At 35.2% G+C, this 16,360-nt stretch overlaps 1 protein-coding gene across 2 annotated transcripts in view; it reads right to left on the bottom strand.

Moving 5' to 3' along the window:
- The window catches only part of RALYL (RALY RNA binding protein like), an 800,002-nt gene extending 790,369 nt beyond the window's left edge, over nucleotides 1-9,633 (bottom strand). Inside the window, exons 1-2 of one of the 2 annotated variants that reach the window (XM_072604985.1) lie at nucleotides 9,242-9,633; nucleotides 8,399-8,489 (exon numbers count right to left, since the gene is read on the bottom strand). The gene's annotated coding sequence lies outside the window, so the exon portion shown is untranslated. Of the gene's footprint in view, nucleotides 1-8,398 lie in introns of both variants that reach the window. The other variant, XM_072604984.1, reaches the window with a different exon arrangement.
- Nucleotides 9,634-16,360: the final 6,727 nt, after the last annotated feature.

Here is a 16,360-nt window from a genome sequence, read left to right as displayed (position 1 = left end):
AAATGAATTGTACATCTTGATTCTAGAATTGACTTTTATTGCTTTGCACTGATTTCCATTATGCTGTTCTATTTTCCTCCCTGGCTAAACCCATACATTCTAGCACATAACTTTGACTTTAAATTTCTGCCAAAGAAAAGGCATGCCAAATATAAGCATAGGGTAAAATGCTGCATTTGAACAGCCACGATCCTCTATAATCCTGTATGGAATTGAGTCTATACATTCAATGTACTTAATGAATGCACATTAAAATGCTACAAAGAAAAAAATTCAACACATGCCTAATTTCACTATGCTTGAGCTCAAACAACACCTCGAATTCACACATGTCACAATGGACATTATTATACAGGACCTTTAATGGAAGTGGCAGTATACCATTCAAAGTATAAACCACTTAATGCCCCCAATAGAACTAATCTACACCGAGCAATCATCAAGGCTGACTGTTTTTCAGTGCATCAATAATTGTATCCCAGTGTGGTTTACACAGTATGAATTAATTTTCTGCATTCTCAACCACATCTAGATTTTCCAATTCCAGGTTCAATTCTATGTTCTTAAAATGTTTCTAATAATATTTCCTTGCATTCTCATGATATAATAGGGTATAATTAATTGAAGGTTGCATTGCGTAATGGCTAGCTGGCTGGACTTAATGTCAAGAATAAATAATTTGAGCCTTGTATCAGTCACACATTTCTGTTGTGACTATGGGAAAGTCACCTAACCTCTAAGTGTCACTCCCCAGCCCCCTTGAAAAGCCTCTAATACTGTAAGTTCTAGTCAGTGATTGGTAAGTTCTCACTAGCAATTCCCTACACTGAACAAATCTCAAGTTCAGACCAATATAATGTAAATATAAACATAAAATAGGAAATCTATATATATATACGTACACACATGCCTATGTATATATGTAAGCAAACATATTTTGTATGTATAAAGATAAATATTTCCAAACTCATATTTAATCAAAATTTTCTGGGAAACATTTTATATACTGAGATAAAGACACACAAGTCCAATAAGCAATTATTTATCCCATTCGCTAAATATTTTCCATTTTGAATATAGGCACACATAGGATTTACATTATACTTTAATCCACGTAATCATTTGGAAAAATTAACATAAACATTTAGATTTAGAACGACTTCATATCTTCTATGAACCCACAAGGGAGTTTATTTCACAAAGAAAATAATCATCATTATGACAAAAATAATACTGAGATTACCATTGTAACTGCTTATTTGCAACTGATACCTTCATGATACCAGGCCTGATACCATCAAGATTAAAGGTAATTAAAATGTTCTTTGGCCATTCTCCTCTTTAAAGCATTCTCTAAATTAAATATTTTCACTTTTCCCACTTACATGAATACTATTTTGTAATTCTATAAAGCAGCATCCTTAAGAAGTTAACAAAGTTAATAATGTGTGATTCTGTTAAAGGACAAACTATTGAAAATGAGCTTGAATAACTTCACACTTCAAGTACACATAGGAAAAAAAGCATGTTGAAGTTCTGAAGCAATGTGAATGCTGGCAGACAGGAGCAACACCTACATTTATAGACACCTTATGCAATGAAAGAGTTATATCATAATTTTTCTCTATGCAGAAGGCAGAGTCCCACCTCCTGAAAGGCAAGCACTTCCTTCATATTATCTGCAGTGGTTAGCAAAGTTCTAGGTATGTGGTAAACACTTGCTGGTTGATTTATTTCTAGACTCCAGATAGTTCCATTATGGAATTGTATTTATAATTTTATTTTTCTCCTTTTTTGAGGCAATTGAGGTTAAGCAATTTGCCAAAGGTCATATAGCTAGGCTGGATTTGAACCAAGGTCCTCCTTGACTCCTGGGCCACCACTCTATCCACTGTGCTGCCTAGCTGTAGCATATTTATTTATTTTTTTATATTATTTATTTATTTATTTTAGAGAAGTAGAGGAACTTGGAGTCTGTGTAGTTAAAAAAGAAAAGAAAAGAAGTTGCAGAGAAAATAAATGAATTGCCTCATTCACAAAACTGGTTAGGGGCAAAATGGAAACCAGGTACCTATCCCATGGCTTCAATCACTACAGTCTAGAGATCTGTGCCTATACCAAAGATCTTTAGACCTGAGAAGACTATCAGAGCTCCTGCCAATAACACCTGATATTACCAAAGGGAATTGAGATGCTCTGTAGTTCTTTTATTTCTGCTTAGGAGGTGCAGTCATGTTCATGCTATTTCAATCATTCACAAATTAGGATCACATTTTACTTTCTTTTCACCAGCAGCAACACAAAAGTATACACACAAAACCAGATATTTTAAGTTATGCAATAAGTACAAATATAAGGGATCCCATCTTCTGTATAGGTACTGTAACAGTACCTATACAGAAGATGAACTCTCTATATTATAAATGCATACATATGCAACAATAATACCTGTGTGGAAGATGGACTCCCTTATGTTTACATGGGACATTTTAAATATTAACTGTTCCCACCATCTTTAGTCTTTTCTCAGTCTTTGCTAAATGGAATTTCTTTTCAATGAGAAAGTGTTGTTTTTTTTTTGTTTTGTTTTCAGCCTTAGTACCAAAGTTTAAATTGACTCTGAAATTTCTTGCTTTTTACTGTTTACCATATGTTCTTTTAAAAAGATATAGTGTCCCCAAATCCCAAGTTATTGTTGTTATTGAAAATTTAGAAAAAGTAATATATTCAAGATATACAATGCATGCAATGATGAAGTAAATTTAACTTTTGTAAATTCAACATATTGCATTATATAGATGTTTAAGCTATCAACCAGATAAATGTAGAAAGCACTCTTCTTTATTTATATAACTCCTAGGTGTCCATGCAAAATGAGCACCTATTCTGAATACTGACTATGTCACAATCCTTCTCTATGTAGAGATGCCCCAGAAATTCAACTGATGGATCACTTTCCCAAATGACAAGCTATCTATATTACATAATAGTGAAAACTATGCCTTTAAGACAATTTACTACCTTCCTAGAGAGGGCAAAATTTACAATCACAATATATGGTCATCAAAGCTCTATATGATTATAACCAAATCAAATTTAAAATGATCAGACTTTTGGTTTTATCTTAAATTACCACAGCTTTTCAAAAATTACAATTTCCTATAGTTCAGAAAACATTTATCCCACCTCACATTTAGTGTGTTATCCTGGTCAAGAAAATTATCCATTCTTGGAACTTCAGTTTTGTAGTAATATATAGAGAGTAGATCAGGTGTTCAAGAATGCTTTCTGATAGGTATCACCATCAGCTTTTCCTTTTCCCCTCAGGGGAGACAGGTAGATAGATAGATATGCACATGTGTGTGCATATGCATGCATGTCTGGATACATTCTTTCTATCTATCTATCTATCTATCTATCTATCTATCTATCTATCTATCTATCTATCTATCATCTTATCTCTCAATGGAGAATGACACTGTCCAACTCCTGGAATGAGGGCTCATCTGCCACAAGTTCAATGTCCAACCATAGTCAATTTCCTCACTTGCAAAACAAGGATAAGAACAGCACTGATAATGAAATGTAAAATACTTGATGAACTTTAAAGTCATATACAGTCTTTGCCACTGCAAATATTTAGATGTATTATTGTTGTTCTTGTTATCATTATTACTTCTAAGGTCTAAAGTAAAAGGACTGACAAAACACAGAAGTTTTTGTCAGGATACAAATGAAAACCAATTGAAGCTATAAATAGATAATATATACATACATATATGTAAATTTATTATTTATTTCTTACAGTTATATAGTTTTTCTCAAAGACATTTCTTAGAACAATCTTTTAGGAATTATTTTTAAAAATATGATGTTAATTGTAGGATATTTAAAATTATTTTATTAATAAGTTTTACTTTACTTCACAAGGGCAAATTTTAGTATGACAAATTAATCATCCATCTGCTTTCAAACTTGACAACTAATTTAAAATGCCACTTTGCCTTTTATAATTGCTAAGTAATGATTAAATGAATCAAAGAATTTGATTTTGAAAAGAAGATTTATGGAATAAGAAATGAACTGAAATTCAAGTTTGTGCACTTTTGAAAGAACTGCCCTCAAGTTAAAAATGTCCTCCCCACCAAAAAAGTTTTTAAAATGAAAATTTAAAAATTATAAATAAAAGCCATGCCATATTGTTACATGGTAAAGCTTAACAAAATAATTTTATTTTAATACTGCAATCCTGAAAGTTAAAAAAAATCGGAAGAAATAATAGCATAAATTTAAGAAGTAAAGACATAATTGAATTTGTTTTGTTGGCAAGGATTCCCAGATTCAATAAAAGTTTTTAAGAATAAAAAAGTAAAGGAAAATGAATTACCAAGTAATCAAATACTACTTTCAATATTACTTTCTTATAGAAACAATTATAAGCATACTTCTTTTCCCTCCTAATTCTGCTGGGATGATTTCTATACAATGGTTAGTATGCAAGTTTATTTGATATACTGCCTAATTAAGTATTTTCATAGGCACTAAACCATAAACAAAGTATGACCATCCTTTGCTGTAATCTTTTTGAGAAAATTTAACTTATGAAATAAAATTGAACATTTCCATAATATGGAATAAAAAAGATGACTACACATGAAACTTTAAATCTATTTTGTACAACTTGCTAGTCCATATATATATATATATATATATATATAGTGAAGTTATTATGTAACTTTGTTTTTTTCCTTTTTTTCTCCCCTCCCCCTTGCCCTAGAGATGACTATCATTAGATATAAATGAGTGTGTGTGTGTGCTTAAAATCTTTCCATACATATTTTTATTTATCAGTTTTTTGTCTGGATACTTCCTTGTAATATTTCAAGTAGACAGTTTTCAAAAGAATGGACTTTCATATTAATGGTGCTTAATTTCATCATAAGCTCTTGGAACATTGATTATAGATGCATTAGGAAATTACTAATTTTGCCTAATGAACTATACTGAAATAGCATTGAATCAATAGTAAAATTTGTAACTTTGCAATTTACAGTGATTTAAATTTAGTCCATAGGATTTAGATTTTTAAGCAATGAATCTACTTTAATATGGGCATATTTTCCACTTACCTCATTTAAAACTATATTAATTGAAGGATTTAATTATCTTAACGCAGTAGCTCTTTCTATCACTAGTCTTCTGTGGATAACTGAAATGACAGCCTTCTTGAAGGGCAAGATATTTCCTAAAGCTCCAAATACATAAAATTACCAGATATATTTATATGTTTAAATGTGTATACCTCTCTATTAAGGTTTAAAACTTTTCTTTTTCCCTAGAGAAGATATTAGGTGAAATAGTATGAACAGCAACTTTTAAACTGTGAAAAGATAATGAATAAAAAACAATATTTATAAATATAACATTTCTGACTCTGATGAGAAAATAAAAATATATTAAAAATATTTTATATTCTTTCCAACAATGAAAGGGGTGCTTAATTTATAAAATAATTTAAGAAAAGTAAGGAATAGTTAAACATCTTTTCAGAATATTGTCTCTTACTGGGAATATCTGTCTACATGATTTCCCCAAAACCTGAAGAAAATTCAAAAATTTAATTACTTTTCTGGTATATTTCAAAGATCTTCATATTTGTGATTGCAAAACACTGAAAAACAGTACAGAGTTTTGAAACTGTCCTCAGTTTTTTTGCTGTCATTGAGATACAGTGAAAAATCTCAAAAGAATTACTAGTATTTATCAAGCTGGTCACTGGCCTCAATAATGGCCATTTTAATTTGTCATGTTAAAATAACTCTTTCTCTGATAGAAAATACATAAGGATTTAGTGATTTGATCAAAATGGGATAATTTTGCTAAATGAATAAATACTTCTACTAGTAACCAGTAGGTGGTGCTAATTCAAGTGTTTCAGTTTATAAGATCAAAAGACCAGAAAACTCATAAAAAAGATGAAAATATCAATACTGCATTGTTTACTAAATTGAAAAGAAAAATTTTAAAACATCTAGTCTGTAGAAGGAAATATTTAGAACTAAAAGTGTTCTAAGGGGTGGGATAGGTATGAATATTATTACATCGATGCATATATAATGAAACCATGATAAACATGATTGAAGAGTCTCAAGATATTACAGTCACATACACCCCTTTGGCCATACATGAATAGAATAAAATCATTCCTTTTCACTTCTTCATAGTTACAGCCTCACTTGGAAACATTAGCATTGCTGGTGTTTTTATTGCAGTCTTGGGGATAAACTATTGCTCTTGGGGGATACTCAAGTTTTGATAACTTCCAGTATTCAGAACAAGAATGAGATGACTTGAAGTTCATTCATACTACAAATATGTATTATTACATAAAATCACGTTATCCACCCCCTTTAAAATATATAACAAAATATAAGTTAAAAAGCATTATCTAAGCAACAGATAAGTAGCTAATAAGAACAAACAGTTAAGTGACTGATCTGTTGTATTTTTTATACCTTCAATTATTTGGACATTGTAAAATGATGCATTTTAATATCAAATTTTTTCAATACATATATATTACATCTATATACATATATGTGTGTATACACATAGGATGAAAACATTAAAGTTGAATTGATAATGTTTATCCCCAGCCTTTTTATGGTTATGTACCTCAGTACGTTAAAGTACTCTCACACATTAAAGTCCAAGTCATGGAATATTTTCCTTATGTAAATGCAAAAGGACTAGTTTTAAATGAGAACTAGGCTGTATTTTTCAAAATCCTTGACTTATATTGGCTGTATTTTTTTTCTAAAATCTTTAATACTCAAGTGTATTTGGACTAATAGCTTTCAGAATATTCTAAAATATGTTTTAAACATCTGTAGAAAACGATGGGGCTGTTGTATCTATTATGTCTTCACTATGAAAATTATAAAAAAGTACGTAGAGAATTTTAAAATTCTACAGATTACAGATGAAATATAACATCATTATTTTACATAAATCATTAAGCTTTATCTTCTCAAAGCACAGCTGAATGTCAAGGTAGTCTACAGTATAGTTATCCCAGAAGAAAATCTAACCTGAGGAATAAACATCTGCGATTCTACTGACTGTATGTATATCAGCTTCAATTTAACCAGCAGCATGATTCCAAACTGCAGAATCTGCACCGGAACTTTTTACTTAAGAAAAAAAAAAGTAAATGTTCACTTATACATAGAAAAAAGTGCATCAGACACCTCAATTTTCATAAAAATTAACCCCTCAGTTTTAAAAATGTAGAATATCTCTTCTTCCCTTCAATTCCTTTAAGATAAAGGGTTCCCTAGCACAGAATCTAAGTTCTGAGGGCAGAGAAGGCTTTTATGACTAACTGATAAATCTCTGAAAAGTGGTATTAGGTTATATAGGAGACGCTAAGCAATATTATCATAAGAAAGCATAAACCTCATAGAATATATCCAACACTCAAGACTTCAACTTTTATAAAATCCTGAAATACATCACCCTCCAAACAAACTCTCAGGAGAAAGCTTTCCACACCACATTCTCCTGAGGGCAGAAAAAAAAAATCTAATGCTGTCTCTTTAAATGAAGGACTGTCTTGGAACTGTTCAGCAGTTAAGTATCATTAATGCAAAGTAACAGAGTCTTCCTCAATACTGAACTCTAGGTGACCGTCATGGAAAGTAACTACTTCCCCATCCCCTGGAAGACAGTAGCATTAATAATCATCAAAACAAAAATCAGGCAAAAAAATAATCTGAAACCAAGCACTAGGAGAGGCCAAAGCACAAGGAGGAAGACCTACTGCGTTGTTTACCCAATGCAAAAAGGAGAAGCAGGAGTTATGGGGGTTGGGGCGAGGGGAGCATCCTTAAGGTTCTGGAAAATGTCTAATGCTTCAGGTCCCCGAGTGGCAAAAAGCCAGCCCCTCTCTGAAAGACTGCTGCTGCCTCTTCTCTCTCCATTTCCAGTATTCTCCAAATGGGCCATCCCTGCGCAGCCCTACGTCTGATTTCTTATCCACAGCCCGAATTCTTTTTTGCTCTAAAAGTGTCCCTAAACAGGACTTACATCGCCAGCTTGGCAATCCTCTTTTTCCAACCAGCCCTCTACAGTAGCACAGAAACCACACGCAGTCTGGACGACCTGGGCTCAGTGGAAGGAGGGAAAGGGATTGTATTTTGCGCACATCCAGAACGATCCGGAGGCAGTAGAATTTAGTTTTGCCTCCACTGGCTTGCAGATAAGGGCTTTCTCGAAAGCTTGCTTAGTCTATACTTGTATGTGCGTGGAAACACACATACATATACACACACATTTCTTTCCCTTGACTAGTATTGTCATTACAAACAGTGGAAACGCCTACAAGGAGATGAAGTACCTGCACTGGGAGATGCTCAGTTGTTCACTTCATCTTCCGTTGACAAGGAAACCAAATCGCACTTCATTTTTTTTTCCAGAAAAACCTTCCACTGCCATCATTTGAAAATTTATAGGGAAGGGGGGAGAGGAAGGAGGGATTAAATAGATATAGGGATATCTATCATAAAATTATCTCGGTTTTTTTTTAAATAAAAAAGTCAAATGTGCAAAAGTCATAGTTAATTTAAAGGGGGAAAAAGTATTTTGCTTAAAAAATGATCCCAGTAACCGGCTGCAAGAAAAGTTTCACATTATAAAAGGGCATCAAAAACGGAAGGCGGAAAAAACGGTTTGTTGTCATTGGCTTCAAAAAGGAAACAAAAATAAAATTAACGTCTTGGGCTCAGTGGCTTGCACCAGTATTGCAAGACCACAAACTCTTGTAAACACTGCCGTAAAATGCATTCGCAAATCCCACCTATACAAAAATAACATCGGAAAAATAGTCTGCAAAAAGAGTTAGAAACATGCTTTTTTTTTTAAACATGGAAAAAATAGGCATCATACTTCACATTGCTTTTCCATAAAACCAGTTGCATATTTTGCTGGACTTGGGAGTCTCTCCCGGAGGCACAGTGGCCACGGACTCCCAGACACAGTGCCTTGTCTACAGTACCATAGCATGCTATAAAAACTTGTATTCAGGAAAAGGCTCAAAACCATGCTCCTCCAGGTTTCCCAATTTAAACAATAATCAAAGAGGTGGAAAAAAAAAAAGAAGAAAAAAACCAAAAAAACAAAACCAAAAAAAAGGACAAAAAAAAAAAAGAGAGGACAAGAATGCCACTGAGAAGGTACTCACCGAGCGGGAGTAAAATGTTGGAATAAAAATGAGATTTAGTATAAAATACAGTATGGCGGTGGAAGAAGGAATGAAGCGCTTTTTTTTCCTCTCAGTCTCTGCCTCAGGCACTGACACGTGACTCGGAGCCAGGCTGACTCGCAGGCAGGCGGGGAAGGAGCAAGGCAGCGAAGGGGGGAAGCCCCACCGATCCCAACTCACTCGCACGGCGGCGGCAGCGGCGGCAGCGGCGAGGAGACTGGCGCCGGGAGCCCCAGGAGCAGCGGCAGTGACAGCAGCGGCAGCAGCAGCAGCAGGGGCAGCAGCAGCAGCAGGGGCAGCTCGCGCGAGCCACAGCCACGGCAGCCTCTGCTGTGCAGCCCAGACGAGCAGGTGCCCCTCACGCTGAAGTGGAGCACACACACACACACATACACACGCACACACGCACACGCACAAGACAGTCAGGGCGCAGGGGAGAGGGAGAAGGAAGAGAGAGGGAGAGGAGAGAGGGAGCAGAGCGGAGCGGGGCCGAGACAGGAGAGGAGGCACATGCAGCAGCTGCTGATGCTACCACCGCTCTGTCTGTGTGCGCATCTGTGTGTATGTGTGTGTATGTGTGTGTGTGAGTGTGTGTCTCTGTGTGTGTGTGTGTGTGTGTCTGTGTCTGTGTGTATGAGAGACAGAGACAGAGAGACAGAGAGATGGATGGGGAGTGGATAAAGAGGGAGAGAGGAGGTGCCACAACTTGCTGCTCACCTCAAACTTGGTGGTGGTTTTTGCATTTATTTATTTTTCTTCCAGAGGGTTGAGAAGTTCCCATCTTCTCCCCCTCCCTTCCCTAAGTTTGAGTTTGAACAGCATGATTAATTCCCTACTCTTCTGCCCCCAACCCCGGTCTACCTCCCCATCTCCTGTTCCTCTGGAGGAAGCTTCCTTACCCGACTGGGTCTTGATTTGCTTTTCTCACTACTCCCCAGCCTTGTGTTTCCGCCTCCCGGCACAAGGGGATGGATACACGTCCAGGGAGATGCTCTGGCCGTTGTGTGATCAGCCGGGAGCCCCAAAGTATTGACTGAAGCCAGTACACACTGCTTTCCTCCCTGGGACAACGGTGGGGAGAGAAGCTTTCAGTTTGCAAGAAAAAATAAAATATCTTGCAGAAAATTCATTGCATTAAATGCCTGGGTTTATTTTGCAAGTTGTTGGTGACCCGGTGGAGGTTTTTATTTGGGTTTGGTTGGGGGATGGAGGTGGGAGTGGTTGGGGTGGAAATGGTTTTTGATATTGGTGTGGGGTTAAGTTCTCTGCATAGTCCTCTTTCCCGACTCTTCCTCGGGTGGTTAGCTGTGGTTTAAAGTGGAAGGAGAGCTCCACTCAAATAAGTGATCCCATTGTGTGTAATGCAAGAAGGTAGGGAGTACTTTGCACTGGAGAGAGGAAAGGAAGCTAAGGCTTGGAGCTCAGGTACTAAAACAGTTCAGCTGGAAGGCTAGGTATGAGCAGGATCCCACCGCCAGGCTGCGTAGCTGACTGCCTGCAGCGGTTTTGGATCCGGATTTCGTATTAGTTTACTTTGTTTTCAATTGATAACCAGAGAGAATATGCAATCAGCCAATCGTTGACAGCTTGGAGATTTTCTATTCGCTGCTTGTTCAGAGGCAGTCCTGGGCTGAATGCACAACTCTTTTTGCACAGTGTTTTAAGTACACCTGGACCATCTCATGTAGCTTGGGGTGGGGTTGGGGGAATCATGGAATGACAATACGTATTTGAGAATGAAGGCATGGAAGGGTTAGAGTTCACAAATCACTCTTTCGAGACCTCAGTTTCTGTCTTTACCCTAATAATACAAATGGAGATGTTCATGATAGAACGAATAGTGTAATGAAAGCTAAGTACACATAAATTACAAAGAGCTTCAAAAGCAAATACTATGTGCCTCTGATAGTCAGGTCAGAATTCACTGGCCAAATAAAGTATTAATCCACAATTTAAATAAAACTGATTAAAATTATTAAAACATGAGTAAATATTTATTAAATGGTTGCCAACTCTTTCTATGCCTATCACTACCTTGGAATTAAGAATTGCAGCTTGAGATCTTGACTGAAGGGGAATTAAATGCATCAATGATTTTTAGTGGCTTTATAACAACTGTTGGTACAGCTCAAGTGCATTTTCAAAGCACTCATATCTCATTTCTTTAAGATTGATTGTTATATTTTGTTCTTTTTCTCCATGATTCAAGAACTACTCTTCTTCGATATTTTGTAATGAACTTCTTGCCAATTTCCCTTGTTCTCAGTTGAAAACCTCCTTATTCTGGCCAGAAAAATTAAAAACAATAATTTATAGAATTTTTTTTTCCAATTTCTCCCCCTTTGGCTTCCTTCAATATTTTGCTATGGAGTCACTCAAATTTGTGGAGAGAACACTTTTAAGGAAGGATTTTGAACTTTCCAGTAGGTTGTAGAGAGTCTGGGTTGTAATGAGCTATTTATGAAGAACTTTCCAAACAAATCTATTTAGAATTGCACTGCAGTAATGGCTCCCAGCCAATCAGAGTGATTGTCAGACTTTTATTATTCAATAAAATGACTCCCCTTTATGTAAAATGCTGCTCTGCTGAAGAAAAGCAAAAGACATCAGTGTATATATTTCATCTGCATTCTCCCTATTTACTACATAATTATATATTTCCTTTTCTATTTCACCTGTATGTATCTACCATTGTAAATTGTATAAACACTTTAAGAATAGATCAGAATGAAATTAAATAAAAAATAATAAATGACTCCAAAGAAGATTCCTTGTAATAAAGATTCTATATATTACCCATTGCTGTCTATAACGACTGAGAAAACATATAAACTTACTAAGTCAAACAGATGAATTTTCACTGTTTAGAAGAATGCCATATATCATTCACTCAGCAAGTATACATTAAGCATCTCTCTTACATATACTTTTGTGGTAGGCACTGCTGAAGATACAAAGCCATGTAAGTTCTTACCCTCTAAAATCTTAAGAAGGAGATTAGATAAATATGTCAGATAACTAAATATTTGCTAACCTTGTTTTGAATTTCATTGTTGTGTTTTTTATAGGAAGGGAATATCTTTGGCATCCCATTTCCTTTAGTACAAGGCTCAGCACAAAATAGGTGCTCAACAAATGCTTGTTGATTCTGTGGGCACATAGAAATAAAGAAAAACCTTCAAAGTGAAAAGAATCTATCTTGTCCAAATGTTTACATGAAGAGTAAAGAGAGGTGGCTTTTTTGGTCAAATATCCTCCTTGGTAAGGAGTACCAGAAGGGAGAAACATTTACCAAGTAGACTCTCCAGACTCTCCCCAGACCACCAAAAGGGTACCTGTATCAGATGTTATGAAATTTCTTCTTAGTAATGGCGTGGAATATATGTGGTTCAGTTAAAAGGGCCAACATTTCCATTTGCCAAAATGTAAAAGTGTTTTTTAAAACTTATTCCATGTTATTTCAGCTAATTTTGGTACAAAAAGAGCAAAATACTTGTGAAGTTTTTTTTTTTAATTTTAGTATAGATGCTGCGTTACAACCAAATAACTTGAAATCACTTTTTAAGAACATGCACTGCCCTCTATTTCTTTTCTTTTCTCTTTGATTCTTATTTTATTTTTACAAAAAAACTGTCTATTAAAATATTTCACATGCATTGGCATATTTCTATTTTAGTTTTTGGTGATTTCCACTTAAAAGAATGAACAAACCTATACATCTGTTGCATCATGGGAAGAATGTTGGGTAAGAGGAGCTCTGCTCAAATCACAGGTCTGCTACTTATTACCTATATGGTCTTTGATATGTAATCAGACTTCTTCATGTATAATATTAGGGAATTGGACTAGCATGACATCTAATAACTTTTATATTTGTAAATCTGTCATCCTACAAACCATGAATACTACAAAATACTTCATAATTTTCATAAACTCCAAAAGAACAGAATATAGATAGTTCAGAAGTCACATATGAAAATATTACATAAATAAAGCAAAAAGAAATATAAATTGCATTTTTTATCTGCAACCTCTAACTCTTTGATTTGAAATTTGTCTCTCCTATGCCCCCAGAGGGAAAAAAATAGTTTAAAAATACTGTTATGATAAAAATGTAGACAGAAAAATAAAAACTCAGTAACACTGATATCAAGTTAAATACTAAAACAGCATCTACAGCAGAACATTTCCACCTGTAAAAAGGTGAAACTAAGGCATAAATTTATATCCTTCTTAATTTTATTTTTTGCAATGTACACATTTTAAATTGAACATATTCACTATTTCTTTTTCTATTATAAATGCAGACACCATGGGAATGGCATAGTAAGTAAACAAGAGTAGCACTGATGAGTTTCACAATAAATAAGCTTAGACTCAGCGTGAGATATAGCTACACGTGACACTTCCACTGTTCTGCACCATCTGTTATTATTCATTGATTTCCTACCTGACAATCTCTCTACCTACTGTAAAAAGAATTTAAAATATAGCATTTGGTAATTTTTAGAAGCTGTGAGGTTAACACAAGAGGTTTCTTTGGGTATCATGACTAAAGCTGTGAAAATATTGAAGGAACCACAAATAAGTCCCTGAAAAGGTACTGAAAGAAAACAAAACCTTTCTAAAAATATGGGGGCAAGCATTTGAGAACTCTGAGCTCTGACAGAGAGAAAAGGAAAGTGAAAAGAATGTCAGAAGGAGTAAGCAACATAAAATAGAAAAAGGTATATAAAAGCATCATCAAGGAAAATGCAAGAAACGCAGTAGCTGTTGACAAAATATTTTCAAGCTTACAGGAAGTTTAGGTGTTAAGAAAGCAAAAAAAATTGAATGTAGATTTTTAAAGGGAAAGAGAATGGCTGGAAAACATAAGACCTAGAGCACTGGAGGGCCTGGGAGTGCACTAGAAAAAGACGTTTCAGAAATGCAGACAAGTGCAAAAAAGGGACAGATCTGGGGCATACAGATGAGTACTAAGAGACACATGACAAAAGTATCTAAAACAGTATTTTTGAAAAATATTACAGACTTTATAATATGTTCCCTGAGTGAGAGGAAATGTGCCTGAAAACTCCAGGAAAAATCTTGCTAAGGCTAAATAGTAGTCTTTCTGGGAAAGGAAAACTAGAGAAAAATCAGGCCCAGAGGGACCTCTTGATTTGTGTGAAATCAAAATAATCATCTGAATGATCTTGATTGGTCCAACTGGTAACCTATGTATGGACCTCATTAGCTCTTCTTTGGATTATTATAATATCATTAGCCTCCCATTTTCCACTGTCCCTCCATCCTATTCTTCGCATAGGTACCAAACTAATATTCCTGAAGCAGAGTTTTGACCATGTCACTCACCAACTAAAAAATGTTCAGAAGCTACTGGTGCCTTTATGATAAAATACAAACTCCTCAGATTGGAATTAAAAACTCTCCACAATGTAGCTTCCATCTAACTTTCCAGACATGTTATAATATACACACCTTTACATGAACTCTAAGTTCCAGTTAGCTATTGTGCAAGGTCAACATGTACTCTCCCATCTCTGTGCCTTTGAACAAACTGCCCTCCATGCCTGGAATGTGTTTCCTTCTCACTTCTGTTTCTTAGGATCCCTAGTTTTCCTTGAGGCTCAGCTCATATTCCACCTCTATGAGGACTTTCTGAGGTCAGCCAATTGTTACTGTTCTTGCCCTCCTGAAAGTACTTTGTACTGTGGCTTTGTGCAAGTTTTATCCTTTTCTCATACAAATTTACACACACACACACACACACACACACACACACACACACACACACACACACACACTATGTAAAAGAGTTGTCACCAGGTATCTAAACAAGAAAAATGTATTGTGGCCCTCCCCCCCAGGTAATTTAATATACTATTCATAATGTTCTTTTAGATCTATCCATTACATGCTTCAAATAACTAAAGTAATATTTGCCCCCTGTATTAGTAACCACATTAGCATACAGGGTGGGCTACTAGCACAAGTTCTTTGATCTGCTTTTCTAAAGGAAAGACGGCTTTAAAGGGGTCAACAATATTGTTTTAATTACAGATAAGCAGAAAATACAAGCAGAGAAATGAGCATAGAGATTCAACAGACAAGGCTCGTACTGTCTGAACAAAGTAATACAACCACCTACATTCATCACAAGACTGGGAGAGCACAAACTTCTGAGTAGTTGGGGAGCTCTTAACAAACAACTACTCAGAGTTCCATCCAGGGAATGAGAAGGTCCTTCTCATAAGCAAATCCCCAAAGCAAAATACCAACCTCCCAGTATATATAACAAAGACTTGGTTCCTGATTGGCTCAGAGTCAGTAGGCATGAAACCTACGTGACTCAGCAAAGTTGTGAACCATCAGGGTTCAAAGGAGATTTCAACCTTCAGATGTTTTCAGTGAACCTGGGAAACTGAACTCCAAAAAGAAAACAACAAAAATCCTGCTTTGTTTGCTCTCACATTCCACTCCCCACAAAACCCCTTCAGATTAACATTTTCATTACATAGCTATAAAATACAAAATGTTATTCTACATTCAGTTATGAAGACTATAAATATAAAATTATAAAGATAATTATGAATGTATACATATGTATTGGATGAGTAGCCGGCATGTGCTGTTAATGCTAGAAGAGAAGTCACTTCTGAAGAGATGCTTTCATTAGAAAGGGATCTACGTGTGTTTAGCCAGTGTGTGCCAGCGGTATGTATATGTGTGTATACACATATACATTTACATACACACATGCATACCTATGTGTATATATGTATGGATATATGCACATATGCACACATATATGTATACGCGTGCATATACATGTACACATACATGTCATTGGTACACACAGAAATTCTAATGACTTCTAATAACTTCTAATGACTTCTAATAATAGAAATTCTAATGAATTCTAATAACTTGCTAGTATTACCAATCAGTTCAGTTGACGATCTACCAGGTGGAAGAAGAGTAACAAGTAGAGAATAAATTTAAATTTAAAAATAACCTTAATAATGCAATGGGATGTAATATGAAACTTATTTCTGCAGAAAGTTTGTGATAATCTGTGATGGTTTCAAGGTAGCT

Source organism: Notamacropus eugenii, chromosome 4, assembly GCF_028372415.1.
Source record: "Notamacropus eugenii isolate mMacEug1 chromosome 4, mMacEug1.pri_v2, whole genome shotgun sequence".
NCBI lineage: Eukaryota > Metazoa > Chordata > Mammalia > Diprotodontia > Macropodidae > Notamacropus > Notamacropus eugenii.
The sequence above is the reverse complement of the archived record's forward strand: the minus strand, read 5'-3'. Positions and strand labels throughout refer to the sequence as shown.